This window comes from Erpetoichthys calabaricus, chromosome 7 (genome assembly GCF_900747795.2).
Source record: "Erpetoichthys calabaricus chromosome 7, fErpCal1.3, whole genome shotgun sequence".
NCBI lineage: Eukaryota > Metazoa > Chordata > Cladistia > Polypteriformes > Polypteridae > Erpetoichthys > Erpetoichthys calabaricus.
In genome coordinates, this window is record NC_041400.2 from 141,989,885 (window position 1) to 142,008,002 (window position 18,118).

At 37.6% G+C, this 18,118-nt stretch overlaps 1 protein-coding gene across 1 annotated transcript in view; it reads right to left on the minus strand.

Moving 5' to 3' along the window:
• The window catches only part of adamts6 (ADAM metallopeptidase with thrombospondin type 1 motif, 6), a 330,011-nt gene that overhangs the window by 140,025 nt on the left and 171,868 nt on the right, over window positions 1-18,118 (minus strand). The gene's annotated exons all lie outside the window — the stretch shown is intronic.

The following is an 18,118-nucleotide window of genomic DNA, read 5'->3' on the forward strand; positions in this document are numbered from 1 at the left end:
GTTAGGCTTTAATGTCAAATATGGAAATGTTTCAGACATTACAATTTAGCAATTACTGTATGGTAATGAAGAAGAAAGATGACATTTATTACATACTTTATCCAACATCACCAGCATCTGGATCCATGCACCAGCCAGCAAAACAATACAATACAGTGCTTTTTGCATGAAAAGTAAGAGTAACTGCCCAGAATACCACTGGATTTTTGTTCATGTGCAGATGTATGAAAAACATTGTCTATGCAGACATGAATCATCTAAGCCAGAGACTCAGTGATACCATATACCATATGAATAATAGAACTTGCTGCCGAAAAAGACAGTACTATTTTCAAGTTTACAGTACTTAGCATTCTCTAAAAATGTTTCTTCTTTATTTTCAAAGATTATTTTGAATTTAATGATAAATCATATTTTGAATTTCACGACTGACTGACTTTTAGCAAAAAAATTCTCTAGTTATTTTAAATAAGTGAAATTTATTAACAACAAATGAACAACTAGGCTAGTTGGCCCTTTGGTGCAGTAGAGTATTGCTATATGTTTGCTTCAGGAAATCTAAATTAGGTTGATTGGTGACTCATTGTTAGTGTGAGTTTGAAAGCGCCAAATGATGAAATAGCATTACATCTGGAGCGAGTTTAGGCTTTGTTCCCACTGCTAGCTATAGTAGCCTCCAGATAAAGACAACCCTAACTAGAGAAACTGCATGAATGAAAGAATATTTGGAAAGTACATAGTGTTCAGCATGCAAATATTATCCAGCCAGCTATCCCATGTATATTTTTCTTTCTCTGTATATATTCATTACTTTGTACACAGTCTGTACTCACTCACAGAAAATTAGCATATATTAGCATTGTGTATACATTTTATTTCTGCCACACTTAAAATATTTATACTTCATACAAAATACTTTTTTACTTTATATATTACAGTGAGCAAAAAAGACCCTCAGAGGTGCTTTTTAGCTTCAAGAGAGTGCCTCCTGGAGGGGATGGAGGGGATTTTTCATGATGACATCCAATTTTCCCACCATCATCTTTTCCACAACAGCTTCCAGTGTGTCCAGGGTTTGCTCTGTGATGGAGCAGGCTTTCCTGATAAATTTGTTCAGGCATTGTGCTTCTTTTGTGCTCAAATTACTTCCCCAGGAGACTGCAGCATAGAACACCACGCTAGCTACTATGAACTGGTAGAACATTTCCTGCAGCTTGCTGCATACATCAAAAGACCTGAGTCTCCCTAGCAAGTATAGACTGCCCCACCCTTCTTGTATAATGTCACTGTGTTGTCAGACCAGTCCAGTTTTTGTTTATGTGAACACCTAGGTATGTGTACCTCTGCACCACTTCCACATCCTCCTCCTGAAATGGTGACTGGTCTCAGAGGCTTCTTGGCACATCAGAAGTCCACCACCAGTTCATTTGTCTTGTTGATGTTAAGTTGCAGGTTGTTGTCCTTACACCACAAGACAAAGTCCTCCATGACTTTCCTGCACTCTGACTCATCTCCATTATGAATACAACCTATAATGGATGAGTCATCTGAAAGCGCTGGTATTGTGCTGGATGTCTGATGTGTTGAGGCTAAACAGGAAGGGAGACAGGACAGTTCCCTGAGGTGCTCCAGTATTACACATCACCATTGCTGACACAAAGTCTCTGAATCTCACAAACTGCTGTCTGTTGGTCAGGTAGTCCATGATCCAGGAAACACTTGGAGCATTAAGATTCAACGCCTTGAGCTTTTTCTCCAGTCAATGATGAGGAATGGTGTTAAAAGCACTGAAAAGTCAAAAAACATAATCCTGACTGTGGTGTCAGCTTTGTCCAAGTGGGAGTAGTATCTATGGAGCATCCATATCAGAGTATCCTCCACACCTATTTGTGCCTGATAGGCAAACTGCAGAGGATCCAGATATTCTGTTTTAGAACCAGCCTCTCAAAATTCTTCATGATGTATGAAGTAAGGGCAACTGGTCTGAAGCTCTTGTGATTACTGGAATGTCCTTTCTTTGGCACTGGGACACAGCTAGGGAGCCTTCTGCAAATTTAAGGAAGGGAGAACGGGTGCTGAAAGACCCACTGAGCTGGCTGGCACATGTTTTCAGCACCCTGGGGCTGATTCCATCCGTCCCTGAAGCCTTGTTTATGCAGAGTTTTTCCAGCTCTCTCCTAATTTGATCAGCAGAGACGTATCATCCAGGGAGTGGAGGGGGGCTAAAGACCATGGTTGTTATGCCATTGTAGGTCGTGCAGGGTTCAGATGGCAAATGGGATTCCAGAACCTCCTCAGCTTGCACACAGAAGCTATCAGTGTTGGGGGAGGGCTGGACTGACAATAATGAGTCAAACCTATTGAAGAACTGGTTCAGTTCATTAGCTCTATTCTTGTTCCCTTCCTCTGTATGTTTAACAGCCTGTTTGTAGCCAGTGATTGGACTCATCCCATTCCACACTTATTCATGTTGCTTTTTGTGACTTGTGCTCAAGGTTGTCTCTGTTGTGGGTTTTCCCCCTGATGGAGCTGCTACTTCAGTTGTGACTGAACCCATTTGATTGCCCACTAATCTCCAAACCTGAAGGATGTCTTCTTCATATTCAGTAGGGTTTTAGGTTTTTTTATGAGCCATGGCTTGTTGTTGGGAAAAGACCACACTATCTTTGAATGGACTGTGTTATCCACAGAAAATTTGATGTAATCTGTGATTCAGCGTTTCAATCCCTCACAAAGCATATCTCAATCAGTGTTTTCAAAGGCTACTTTCAGAGATTCCTCAACCTTACTTGTCCATGCCTGCATGGTCCTGGTAGTAGCTGGCAAACGCTGGACAGTGGGTTTATATACAGGTATAAGCTGTACCAAATTATGGTCTGATCGGCCTAAAGGTAGCAAAGCAACATAGTTATACATAAAGAGTCTTTAACACTGGCATATAACAAGTGCTGGGTCCTGTTTTCTCTTGTTGTGCAGTCCACAAACTGGAAAAAACTGGTGAGGGTGGAGGAAAATGAAACATATTTAAAGTCTCCAGAAACTGTGATGAAAACACTGAGAAAGTCACTAAAGAGTTTGCTTATTACAGAATATATTGTGTCTGCTGCGATTTCTGCGTCTGCCATGGTAGGGAGGTAAACTGCCAGCGTAACTGCATGTGAAAACTCTCTCGGCATATAATAAGGATGTAAGCCCTCCATAAGCAGCTCAACATTCAAGCCACATACCTGTGCTTTAATTGTAATGTGTCAGGATTTGCACTATTTTTCGTTCACAAAACCGGCAAGTCCGCCTCCTTTCTTCTTTCCACTTTCCCTCCTTCTGTCTCCTGCACGATTTTAAATCTATCGAATGCAACCGTGGAGTCCAGAGGTTCTGCTCTAAGCAACATTTCAGTGAAGCACATGAGACTGCTGAGTTTGTATTCCCTTTGGCTCCTGATCAGCGTTGAGAACTCATCCATTTTATTCTCCAGCAATCTTACATTTCTCATGATAATCGAAGGCAGATAAGGTCTGTACTTTCTTCTCTTATTGTGAAGTTGGGCACCTGCTTTTTCTCTCTAACGTTTATGGTGTTCACTTTAAAAGAGGTTATTCAAGAAGGATAATAGCGTGCAACTGAAAATTAGTAAGCATATGACAATTTGAAGACAGATGGTAACAAGTTACCTAGCAGTTGACTTAAAAGTTATACCTTAGAGATATTCTGGATTTAATTTAATATTAATTTAGTGAATAAGAATTAAGAAGCTGTTTTCTTTTTTGAATTGTATTAGTCTCATCTTGTTTTCTTTTCTTATGTAGTAATAATATTGAAACATTTGAATTGAGTTGAATAGTTCATAATGTGAATTAATCAGTTGAACTGAACAGTTTTGGACTGCCTGCTGGCTTACCATGTGTTATGTTGCTTGAAACTTTAAATCTGTTGGATACTCTCTAATTTCAGCATGCTTTATTTTTTCCCTATTTCATCAGAATAGAAGCCTACACTAGACAAAACAAAAGAAACTGACACCTTGTTTTGTACTCTAGGATCAGTAAAGATAAGGAATACTTTTTTTATTCAAATTAAAACATTCAAATTAACATGTTTTTATTGGGGATTAAAAAGTTCATCCTCCAGCAGCAAAGACATAGAAACGTTGCAAAACACAAAACCCAAGGTAATCTATGCCTTCCTACAATTAAGTATCAAGCTAGATGGCCACATATAAATAGACATAGCTGACACAGGTAATACACAATATTTCACCCTTTTCACCCAAGCTCAATAAAACGTACCCAAAGAAAAGCTCTGCAAACAGATAATTTAACATTAATATCCACAATGTTGTGAAGTTAACTTATTTTGACTTGTCAAACACCTTACTATATATTTAAACACATGCATTTTAAAATAATCCAAAAAACTAAAATATCATTTTTTTTACAGGTTTTTCTTTTATTTCCTAAATGGAAGGATGTTGATACAAGTGTTCCCTTATTTGTTACAGTATGCATTTACATGTTTCAGTTTGTTTTATTGCTGTTTTTATTGCCTTTGAATCATCATCTGTTATAAGTTTATGCTATTTCTGTCAATTTTGTTTATCATTCTTTGATTGTGTACTGTCTCCTCAGGCTATTTAAGTCAGTTGAAAAAGCTCAGGATTTGGAGATCAATTTGTTTGTTTGGAGTATCTGTGAGTATTGCTATTTCTGTTTGGATTTACTGGTTTTTGTGATTTTCTTGGATTCTGCCTATGGATTCTGTATTGGAACTTGTTTGCTGAAGGGTTGCCTTTTAGGCAAATCCTTTTGTCTCTTTTTTCTATATTGAGCAATTTTCAGTTTATTTATATATTTGCTAATAAATATCCTTTGATGCTCTTGCATACACAAGCTGGGAGTTGATGGTTATTGTCCTTCTTATGGTGTTTTGGTAGAATTGTTTAAATTTTGTGTTGTTTTTCACATTCCTCAGTTTTAAGGAGTGCTCTGGCTGAAGTCAGCTAGTAGTATTTAGGGCCTGGCTGAGTTAAGATGAGCCTCTTCTATGCAGATTAGTTAAATTCTAGGCCTGCTTGTTGGCTGGTTTTTGAAAGCTTCAAACCCATTTTGCCATTGCGAAGTCTAAAATTACGTGACATCATCTGCTCTTAATGCACAAATTACAAATAAGTAAGACAATACTACATTTTATTTAAATAAGATCCTCCCCTACCTGCCCACCTATACAGCAAAGGATGCGAAAGGTTAAATATTAAGTAACCCAAAAGTTAATCAATTCATTTTCAGTTAAAGGCTCCATCACAATACATAATGTTTCCATCGATTTTCAGCCACACACTTCTTTTACATAAGCTTAGCCAGTCAGGGACAGTTGTAGCTCTAAAAGAGTTAAGCTGCAGACATCCACAGCTCTGTTCCAGTGACGAGCCAATCAGATTGGAAAATAGCCAGCCATGCAACCAAACAAAATTGGACATTTGTGTGTTTTTCAACATGCCCATTTCAAGGTGTACCTTGTGCATCATTTTCATAAAACATCTTTCAATGAGTTCTTTTACATACATACAGTACACAAAACCAGGATAAGGTGAGTTCCCATAGTTAAGGCAGAAACATGTTTTTCTTAAAAAATTCCATTTACATGTAAAGTTATGCCTGAAAAAAGATTAAATATCAATGGCTGCCATGAATCTGAAAGCAAGTTTGGAGCTTATGTTTCCCCAGAGATTACTGCTGAGCTTATCACTGTACATTCAGCTCATTAACATACATTTAATAATAATCATAATAATACATTTTATTTATATAGCATCTTTCCCATGTTCAAGGATTTCTGAAATACTGAAACAGTTTATTTTAACCAGGAGAAGAAATAATGATATCACCCAAGCATTTGCCTCAGGAAATGAATCTTTGTGGATACTTCCACTATTTTCTACCTGTGGCTGCAAGATGCATGTGCGAGGAAAACATATGTACAATATAAGAGAGTGCAGCGGACATGTGCAGACTATGAACTGCTTAGTTGTGACCTGTTAAGAATTTATATGGCCACATAACCAGATTACTTGCATAGAAATTTCATATTTGTTAGCCTGGTTTCCTGAAAAAAGTGTTAATTTTAGCTTCATTTAATATGAAATCAAAGTGGCCACATGTAAAAAGTTGTATTTGCTGTGACTGAAAGCACAAGGTGGCACATCACTAATATTCACTTCCATTACTGGGTTGCAAAAACACATACACTAAGACTGTTCAGGGAGGCAGAAATAAATAATAATAACTATAACAATAATTCATTACATGAAACCATATGCACTTGACTAGCCATGTAATCTCTCTTGTATGCTTTGCTCTGTGCTCCACTCAATATTTTGTTTTCAAAAGATTTGCTTCCTGGAAAAATATTTGGTGATTATGATAGACAGCTTCAAGATGAACACAAATATAATTTCATATTGGCCATACCACATAGGAATTTGGAAAAACAGAAACTTTTATTGAATCTGGTGTGTTTAATCCCTTAATGATACTGACACATTGCATTAGTTCAATTGAGCTAAAATGCTCTGTTGCTAATTTCCATTTGTACTCAGCATCTGATGCTTCTCTTTTCAATGTCTAACAATAGTAGGCCAGGACTGCTAGATTCCACTTACTCCGGTACTGCTATTGCATTGTTGCAATAACTTAGTGAAACCTTTTACCATGTTTGTTTACTGGCTGAACCAACTTCAGCTGGGAAGAAGACTAAGTGTGAATGCAGAAAATGAATCTTTAGTGTATGAATCATGCTGCACTTTGTCGTGTAAGCTTGAAGCACACTGTTAACCATTTGGACATAGTTTGGTGCTTTGAGGTTGCCAAGAAAACTCTCAACAACATCTTTGAGTGTTTTCTGTCCCAAATATTGAAATACTTCACCTTCCTTGTTCATCAGTTTCTCAGAATTTTTCATCAGTCTAAATTTTATATGAAGAGATGGCAGAATATTTTTGTTGGTTCAACAAGTGATTTATGTACCACACTTTCTGCCTAGAACCATATGCTTATGAAATTGCCAGTTTTCTTTAATATAATTACATTTTTTAGAGTGACATTTGTAAATGGTATATCTGAGCTGCAGATTTTATTTCTAGTAGCAGTGCAGCTATTTCTAGATTACCAAATATGTTCCAGTCCTAGCTGATGTACTGTAGATGTTTCAACAACTGGTCCATGTTTTTGTAGGATTCCTCCATGTGTACTGCACAGCCAAAGAGTATTGAAGTATAGATATTGCCATTGTTTAACAATATAGTGTTCAGGCTTAACAGTGATGAATCAATAAAAAAACTCTATTGTTGTGGGTTATGCTTACAACCTAAAGACATAAACAGCGCATCAATGTCAGTGCAGAAACAGAGGTTGACAAATCTCTCAAAAATGTCAAATCTTCTTTACAGCTCCAACAGACAGAAATATTCATACTGTATCTGGTGACAGCAAACACCATCATTGCAGTATTGAACCAAGTTAGTCTACTTTTTCTTTTGAAAAACCTAAGTCCCTGATCACATCATTTAATTCTCACTGTTATCACATGAAGCTCACTAAACATAACCAGTTCAAAAGCTGGATCATTGTCAATTTCCATGAAAAATGCGGCTTCCTCATTACTCTCCAAGTCTCTGGTGGCTTCAGTACTGGCAGAATTTTCTGATGGCTCAAAGCATAATGAATATTCAATAGATTTTTTTTTATTTTTAGTAGACAGAGGCATTGGTCAGACAGAATTAACAGTCTGTCATGCGATCTATGTGTTCTCACTATATCATTGGGACAAGAAATGGTATTAACTTTTTAGTACCTCTAAACTAAGCTCTCAGATCAACAGCAGATGTTACATAACAAATGTAAGGAGACCACAGTTTCTCTTGACCAATAATTTCAAAACCGATGTAGAACTCATATACTTTCTTAGCAAGTTTAGTCATGTTGCATCTTTGAGGCTTCCGTGTGTAGTTCCTAGAAATATAACAGAATGTATTATGGCTGTTTCAACATTGGCAAGACATTTCTGCTGTAATAAATTGTACTCTAGACAATAAATGATAAGTTTGCAGACCATGCTATGTCTCTAGAACATGTGGTTCTGCCTATATACAAACTGATATCAACATAATCTAAAGCATCTGTGTATCCAAGCTGCATTTACAGGTTATCGTGCCAGCATGTAAATGTCCCAACTAAGCTTGCCCTAGAATGCCTAAGCCTTAGCATATCCATTGAATTTTGTACAACCGGCACTGAGTTCATGCCCAGGCAAACCTGGACTAAACAAAATAGCTCACATTGTAAGCAACATTTTAGTAGACTGAATATGAGGGGAAATCACAAAAACAAGTGATTGCAATAAAAGGGTACATAATAGGAAAATATAAAGGTTAGTTTTGTGATCTGCAGGCCAGAATTCATAAGGTATGCCCAAAAGTGTTCATGAAGGAAAATCTTTGTTTTCCCTTTACACTACAAGCGATTGTTCACCAAACGTTCCATTCTAGACATATTTGAAGACAGAATACACAGAGGCTTCTCCAGTGTATCATAATTTACATATTCCGTCCTTCCTTAACCTATACAGTATTCTGTCTATGAAAGCCACTAGGTATGTGAAGATTTAAAGATATATGTCTAAAGATAACTGATTAAAGAATGAACAAGGGAAATGTTTAGATGTGAAATGGTCTTAAATGGATATAATGAGGGTATTAGAAATAAACTTGATCCATTAGGCTTGCAAGTTAAGACAAAGGTAAAGAATTTAGGGGTAATTATTGACTCTGACCAGATTTTTAAAGCACATATTAATCAGATTACTAGGACAGCATTTTTTCACTTAAGAGATAGAGCAAAAATTAGAACCCTTATAACTTTGCAAGATTCTGATAAATTAGTTCATGCTTTTTTTTTAGTCCACTAGGGTTACTGCAACACACTCCTCTCAGGACTTCCCATAAAAGACATCAATCGATTTCAACTACTGCAGAATGCAGCTGCCAGAATCTTAACTAGGAAAAGAAAACCCAAGTACATCTCTCCACTTTTGATGTCACTACATTGGTTACCCGTGTCATTTAGAATTGACTTTAAAATACTGCTTATGGTTGACAAAGCCTTAAATAATCTCACTCTGTCCTATATTTCAGAATGCCATTCACTTTACACTCCAAATCGTAACCTTAGATCTTCAAATGAGTGTCTGCTTATAATTCCAAGAGCTAAACTTAAAAGAAATGGTGAGACAGCCTTCTGCTGTTATGCACCTAAAATCTGGAATAGTTTACCGATAGAAATTTGCCAGGCTAATACACTTTGTGGAGCACTTTAAAAAACTGCTAAAAACCCATTACTTTAACATGGCTTTCTCATAACTTAATTTTAGTGTAACTCTGATATTCTGTACTGTATATGCATATAATTAACATTTTTTTCATGGCTCAAAAATCTGTACTAACCCCTACCTTCTCTGCTGTTCTCTTTCCAGTTTTCTGTGATCGGCACCACCACCTGTTCAAAGCACCGTGCAGTCCCTACATTGATGGACTGAAGGCCAGCAGTTTGCATGACCATCATCGTCTGATGTGAAGCCTGAAAACCATGAGGACTGATTTAGATCACTTATGTTAGGTAGAATGACTAGTGGGGGCTGGGCAGTCTCATGGCCTTGGACGCCCTGCAGATTTTGTTTTTTTTCTCCAGCCCTCTGCGTTTTTTTTTTTTGTTTTTCTGTCCTCCCTGGCCTTCCGGCCTTACTTTATTCTTTTTTAATTAGTATTGCTTAATTTTTATATTTTTTCCTTTTTTCTTTCTTCATCTTGTAAAGCACTTTGAGCTACATCATTTGTGTGAAAACATGCTATGCAAATAAATGTTTTTGTTGTTGAAGACAAGTACCCAGAAGAGGAGCAGTGGCCTTGCCTCTGGCCCCACCCATATTCCTGCTTCCTCCAGTCAAATTCATTAAAAGATATCCAGAAGAAAATAATGGCATCAGTTAAAGACCACCATGGACCAAAGAACATCTGATTTTTTTTTGCTAAACATTTTCTTAGCCAAATAATGGGATAAATGGAGTTATCTCTTTGCACCTCTACTATTCTCACAGTTTTCCTTTTTCTTTTGCAATATATAGACAACCTATACATGTTATTTGAACAACTACAATTTATCTTAAATATAATCTTCCAGCAACACACGATTTCATTGATATACTGTATAATCTGACTAGATTTGTTGAAGATAAAAGTAGTAGACTCTAAGAACAAATGTCAAGGTATGTATCCCTAGATAATCTTATTCAATGATGGGAAAGGAACCCTTCAATTAGAATTTCAGATGAAGAATGGAATTTAGAAATCCATAAAATACATTCTTCTTGTGCAAAGCAAGCTATATAGCTGAGCTAAAAATTGCACATTCCTCATTTTCATCTTTTGCTTAAAACAGAAAATTAAATAGCTGAATAGGTCATCTGTTCCATCTCCCATCATTACAGAGGCAGATTTTGCTACTCAATGTTGCTGCACCCCTGACGTCATTGCTGCAACATCTTCTACACTGGGTCCCAGATAAGGTGAGAATGCAGCTGAGCAGACTATGCCCTGGAAAAGCAGATGGTCTGGATGGTGTGTGTCCCAGACTGCTGAAGGAGTGTGCAGATAAACTTGCTGAGCCTCTACAGATGTTGTTCAGCCTGAGTCTGCCTGCTTTGCCTCAGACCACAAGTCCAACATGCACTCGATCCCCTATCGTTTGCATATTGGTGTTGAGGATGCAGGCCTCTATATGCTACACCAGACCCACTCCATTAGGATAAACTAGGTGGTTATGTGATGATTATGTTTTTTGATTTTTCAAGTGCATTTAACACCATCCAGTCTTCCATTCTTAAAGATAAACTGGGGAGGATTATTCATAACTACCTGACTGGATGACTGCAGTTTGTCAAACTGAGGAACCGTGTCTGCGGGACAGTAGTGAGCAATGTTTGGTCCCCACAAAGGACTGTTCTGGCCCCATTCCTGTTCACATTATACACAGCAGACTTTTAAATATGTCACACTTTCGTCACATTCAGAAGCTATTGTAGCATGCATAAGAAATGGGCAGGAAAGGGAATATAGGGATCTGATTGAACCTTTCAGTGACTGGAGCAATAAGAACTGCTTGATTCTGAACACAACAAATACCAAGGAGATGATTGTGGATTTCCGCAGGTCTAAGCTCGCCCTTCTGCCTGTTAACATCCGTGGGGAGGATACTGTGGTGGGGCAGACTTACAAATATCTAGGTGTCCACCTTGATGATAGACTGAACTGATATGTGAACTGTTTTTCCTCAGAAGACTCAGATCATTCAGCATATGTAGTGAAATGTTATCTGTGTTCTACCAGACAGTTGTTGCCAGTGTCTTCTTCTTTTCTTCTTTGCTGCTGTGTGTTAGGGAGGCAGTATGACAGATAAGAACACGAAGTGGCTGGACAAGCTGGTGAAGAAGGCTGGTTCAGAGATAGGTAGAACTGTGGACTCAGTGGGAACGGTGATGGAAAGGTGTATGGGAAACAAGATACAGGTCATCTTTGACAAAAGCAGTCATCATCTCCACAACAGTTTGTTGTGGAGATGGTGACTTGGCAGGTTAGAGAAGTAAATGTAGCAGACATCTTCTGCGCTGTAGACAAGAATGCTTTAGAACATCATTTATTTCTACTACTGTGAGATTTTATAACTCTGCTGTCAACACAAGTGATTCATGACCTGGTCACCAATGTACATTCTGACACTGTAACAATCGACCATTTGTGGTTTTTACTGGTTGTTTATTTATGTTTTGTTCTCCTTGCCCTTTTAATAATTTGTAACAATTTTTACTGACGTGCTTGAACTACTGGACACCTGAATTCCACTCAGGGGATGAATAAAGTATGTAGATAGATAGATATGTATGTATATATGTATGTATCAATCTATTTATCTAGGATTGGTAAGCTTGCTGATCTGAATGACCTGCTCTCATCATAGGCTGTGTTAAGGGGCTTGCCAGTAGGGCTTGGCCCACCCTAACAGATACACTATGCCAACAAAATAAATCTCAAATAAAAGGTATATTTTGCCTCAAAAAATTTTTTAAGGCCGCAGCTATTATAAACATGTAAATAATAATTGACGAACACAATAATTAAATCCATCCTGTCTTAAGCATCTCTCTCTTGTTCTTCACCTATCCTTCACCCGTCTTTCTAAGCTGGGCTTAGGAAGCCATGGGCCTTTTGTTTTATATTTAAAAAAATAATGTTACATACAGTATATACAGTATATATACACAGTATATATATATATATATATATATATATATATATATATATTGCATAGTTTACTGTCAAATAAGTAGAGTACATGACAAGTGTTTCGCCCTAATTCTGGGCTCATCAGGCGTATACACTCACTGCACCCCCTCTCAGGACCGAACCTCAGACGTCAGCGTCAGAGGCAAAGCCTCTTTACATTGCGCCACAGCGTGTGGTTCGTTTATTTGACAGTATGTAGATCAGGGTAATTACATTCATGACATTCATAGTCTGAATCACAATCTGATTGTATGTATTGAACCTTGGACTTCAGCATCCCCGAGAGGGGGTGCAGTGAGTGTGTACACCTGATGAGCCCAGAATTAGGGCGAAACACGTGTTGCGTACTCTGCATTATTTGACAGTAAACTATGCAACATTCTATGATCTGCTTCTCGCAACTGAAGAGGGCACCGTGGTGGATGTTTGCAGACTTGCAGACCAACCATAAGCGTTACCTGGTAGGTAACCACCCATACAATCAGATTGTGATTCAGACTACGAATGTCATGAATATATATATATATTGAATTCACAAAGAATTAAGCAGGCTTTTGTAACAGTAGAATCCCTGAAGCCTACGAAAAAAGTCATAATCCCTGGCCACCTTAAACTCCTCACCAGTGTCTTTTGTTTTGTAAATGTGTTGATCAGCACAACCAGCAAGCAGCCTGCTATTCCATAAGATGACCGAGTTCAACTCGGGCAAAAAGTTCTCAGCTCAAGACTCTTTATCTACGTGTGAGGTGCCTGGAGTAGTATAGGGTAAGCAATATGGTGCTGTGGTTGATGCTTGCTCAGAACTATTTGTTGTACTGGCAATCAAAGATACGAAGTCTCATGACAGCTATCAGACTATCATGCAATCTTTGCACTTTGACAACAGTCACCTGTGCAAAACGTGTGAAAAACGGCAGGTTTGCTGCAATTTTGGACATATGCCGTTTTGCTGAGAGCTGTTTTTTGAGTTATAACCCAGAGCAAAGACTTCCTGAGTCTGTGGTCATAAGGCTTATGGAGCTGTTACTGGACAAAGGCAGAACCGTAACAACAGACAGCTTCTTCACAGCACTTTCGCAGGCTAATAAACTGCTGCACCGCAACACAACTCTGCTTGGTACCATAAGTAAAATGGGACTCCCACCTGCAGCTAAAGTCACTTCAGTACACGAGCAACTCTTCACGCTACTGTTTAGATCTGGCAGTGCCTACCATGCTGACGGTGTATGCACCCAAAAAGAAGAAGTCTGTCTGCACTTTCAGTACCATGCACCATAACAAGTATAGGCAAGATGGAAAAAAAAAACATGTTCAAATGACAACTCAGGTTCAAATGGCATAGCGTTTTCAAATAGTGACGTTTTCATGTATGAATGTGTGTGTGATTTATAGCCTTTGATTTCAGTCTGTAACAGCCAGTGTAAAGTTTTGCTACCTGTAAAAGATATCACTGAAGGGATATGAGTAGACACACAAACGCTGGTGAATCATGTCTTCTTGGTATCTTGTTGTCACTTGAATTTTTTGTTTTCAGTTTTCTTCTTGAATAAAAGCACATTTGTTCCATTATACCATTGTGAAAGTGTTTATTTTATATTCCAGTAACCATTTGAATGAGATTAAATCTGTCTCTGCCTCTCTCACGCATGCACACACACATTCATACTTGAAAATACTGCAGCATATTATGAAATTTAGTCCACTGCTTTTCACTTGACCATACCTATACAAGGCCCCTCTCTCTCTCTCTCTCTCTCTCTCTCTCTCTCTCTCTCTCTCTAGTCCATCTTGTCCCCAGTTACACCATATTTCTCAATCTGCAGCCATCATCTGAGTGCTTTCTCATGATGTTCCGAACAACTTTAAATCACTGTTTATTCTTTCTTTTCAATTTTGACTTGGTCTTCCCCTGTTTCACTTCATATTTCTGACCAGCTCCCAGCTCATCGCTTCAGAACTGTCATGTTCCATGTAGAGTATTGTTGAGAGAACAAGGTTTTCATAAAGTTTATTTTTTGTTGTCACACGTATCTCTTTGCTTTTCCATATATTATTCAACTTGCCAAAGTGTCTGTTTGCTTTGTCAATGCTTACAGCAATGTCTTTATCACAGCTAACACTGCTTCGTATGCAACTGCCAAGATAACAGAAATTCTCAACAGTTTCTACTTGCTGTCCCTGGATTGATACAGTTCAGATGCTGCAATTTCCAATTTTCATGATTTTAGTCTTGTCGGCATTCATGGTGAGGCCTGTCATTGTAGCTACCTCCTGTACACAAGTTGTTATCTCTGCCATCCCGGAGACAAAGATGTCAAATATTGCAATATCATCAGCAAAGTCAAGATCTATGAGTCTGTTGCCATTTATCCATTCTGTTCCACAGGTGATACCATTTGTTGCTATTTTCATAATCCAGTCAATTAGTAAGGCAAACAAGATCAATGATAAAACACATCCATGATGTACTCTTGTTTTGATGCAGAACCACTCTCCTACTACTCCATCCATTTGGACTACACCATCCAGGTCTCTGGTGTCCTTGTAGAGGTAAGCCATAGCAAGTCAGAATTTGTCACAGTGCTGGTCTATGTACACTGTCAAAAGCCTTTTTGAAGTCTATAAAATTTAAATTAACTGGCTTATTGAATGCACTCGCTTTTTCTACTACTTGTCGTAATGTGTAAATCTGGTCGCAACAAGATTGGCCAGCTCTGAAGCCAGCTTGCCCTTCTCTCAGCAGTTTATAACTGCATCCTTCAGTCCATTCAAAATAATGACTGTTAATGACCTTGCCTGGCACAGACAATAGAGTGATGCCCCTCCAATTGTTGCATTCACTGAGATCACCTTTCTTAGGTAATGGCATAATGACTCGAATCATTTGGTATGTCCTTGCTTTCCCATAAGTTGTTGAAAATTTCTGTTAGATGTTTTGACTCCCATATTTCAGCATTTCAGCTGTGATTTCATCGATTCCAGGTGACTTTCCATTTTTAAGACAATTTCGTTATGCTTGCTTTGGGGCAGTTTAGTACTTCCTTGAAGTGTTCTTGCCATCTTTCTGCCTCTTGTTGTTGTGTCTTCAGCTTCTTTCCTTTACTTATCCTTGATTGGCAACTTCTGTGTTTTCATTCCTGACAGCTCTTTAACAATTTTATACAATTTTCAGGAGCTGTTGTAGCTTGATGCTATTTCAGCCTCTGCTGTTTTAATGTCTTGTCTGCAGCTCTTTTCCACTTCTTGTCTTTGTTTTTGTATTTCTCAATGGCTTCTTCATTATACCACCCTTTACTTTATGCTTCTTCTATTCTTGCCTTCAGGCTCCTTTGTTCATCAATGAGCTTCCTTATGTCTGCCTCTTCTGTAGCCTAATATATCTCTGGCTGTTTGTGTGACTATGTCTCTCCATTCGTTCCACTGCTTTCTGACTGCTGGCTTGTGTTCATCTTTGGCAAATTCAGCTGTGGTTTTCTCTACTTCCTGGAAGCGATTTGTCAGTTCTAGTGTGAATTGCATTTTCACCTCATCCTGTAGTAGTTTTTCTACTGCAAGGTTTGTGAATTTCCTTGTTCCCTGGATCGTGTTTAGTTTTAGTTTCATTTGTACTATTACCAAATAGTGATCAGATGCTATGTCAAGTTCTCGATATGTTCTGACATCTCTTAATGCAGATGTCCACCTTTTGGAGAAACAGACTGTGCCATTATGTGACCTCCATGTAAGTTTGTTTATCATCTTATTCTTGAACAGTCTGCCATCTATTTTCAAGTTGTTTGTACTGCATAAGCTTAGGAGACATTCACCCTTGTCTAATATACAACCTTTTTCATATGCTCCAATTACATCTTTCCATCACCTTCGATTAGGTCCAGTCTGCACATTGAAATCTCCCATGATAATACGTGCATCCTGGGTAGGTACCTCCTCTAGGATTCCTTGTAGAGTTTCAAAGAATGTGTCTTTGTCTTCATTTGCTGCTGTGTTAGTGGGTGCATTGACCTGTACCAATGTTACTTTATTATACTTTGTCTGGAATCATGCTGTTATTATTCTGTCATTTATTGGTTTCCATGAGGTCAGTCAGTTTACTGTTTCTTTGTCAAGTAATAATCCAACTGCCCTTTCATGCTTGCTTCCACCTGAATGTAGAACTGTAATTTCCTCTGAGATCATCTTACTGCTGTTGGTCAACCGCATGCTCAAAACCCATGCTCAATGTCATATTTCTTCTTTAAGATTAATTCTATGCAAAGTCATCTTGGAAACCAAAAAAATATTTTTATATGGTAAATTATGTGACAAGAACATCAGAAGTTATTAATTTAGGATGATCTCAAAGTATCCTCATTCCCTTTAGATGGATACAGATGTGCATTTTTAAAATATTACTTTATATACTGCAGAAATGAATGTTAAATTGATGTGGAGTATGAAAGAAAAACTTTTAAATGTTTATCCAAAGGAGGATATAATCCACTTTTCACTAAGTATAATCATAAATCATTATTCCAAAAAAGTCATCCTTATATTCTTAAGATAACAGTCAAAGAGGGGAACTTTTTTTAGTAATAAACAATTAGTTTCTTATTTTATTTTTAGTTTTTCCAGCAAATTGTCCTTAATTTATTGCTTTGTGAAAGCTTTATACTGACTATCAAGGCAAAAAACGGAAAAGATCCTTAGTGTACCATAACGACAAAATGTAAATTTTGTAAATGCTGAAATATAATATGGTATGAAGAGAAAATACACATTGTTCAACAAACTAGATGAAAACTTCTGAATTAAAATACAAATTCTGGTAATTGTCTATCAAACACTGGTGACTTGTGAGTCAAATTGTAGGATTAGATAGGACTCAGATCATGCCACTGACACTGTGTGACCATGAATAACTCGCTTCATCTGATCCTCTGTTTTCTTTCATATTTTCCATCTTCTGATTTTTAAATGCAATTATTCCACTGTTTCCTTCCTTTAGAGAAAGTACAACAGTGATTTTAGTGTACTCCAACAGCCTGAAATAAATAGGGAGGTTTTTAGCATGAATGTGTGGCTGAAAATTCTCCATTAACTTAGAAATACTGTCAAGCCACAGTTAATCAAAATCAGCAAAGAATGTTTCCAGTACCTTGTTCAATCAATGCCTGAAGGAATTCAGATTGTTTTAGAGAAAAAAGGGTCCTTCAGTAAGTTTAATAAGTGTTCCTAATAAAGTGGCCACAAAGTGTATATAAAATAGACTACAATACTTGTTTCAGGGTCATTGGAAATGGAGATGTTTCTGCAGTGTCTTGAGAAATTGTCATTCCATCATTTATGAAAATTCACAGTAAGGGACAGTAGACTGTAGATAGCCATGTACCAAGTGTCAGGAAAATAGTATTAATTGCTTCTGTTAAAACTGCAATGTCATTACAAATTTGTGTGCTTATCTCTAATGGCTGCCGATATTTTGTTACCCCTGAAATGACATATTGCTGGTCACATGATGTGTCTGAGTTGCATTAAATTGTTTATTTCATGTTTGCATTTTTCTGAAGTTTTCACACATGAGGAAGTGGATAATCTACCAGCAGCAACAGGGACTACTATGGAGGTACTTGGTGATTTGGAAACTACAGCAGGAGAAGCACTGCTTTAGGTTAAAGAAGCTTAAATATAACGAATCACCAGAACCAAATGACATTTAACTTTGAGTTTTTAAGGAGTTTAGTAAATGCATATGAC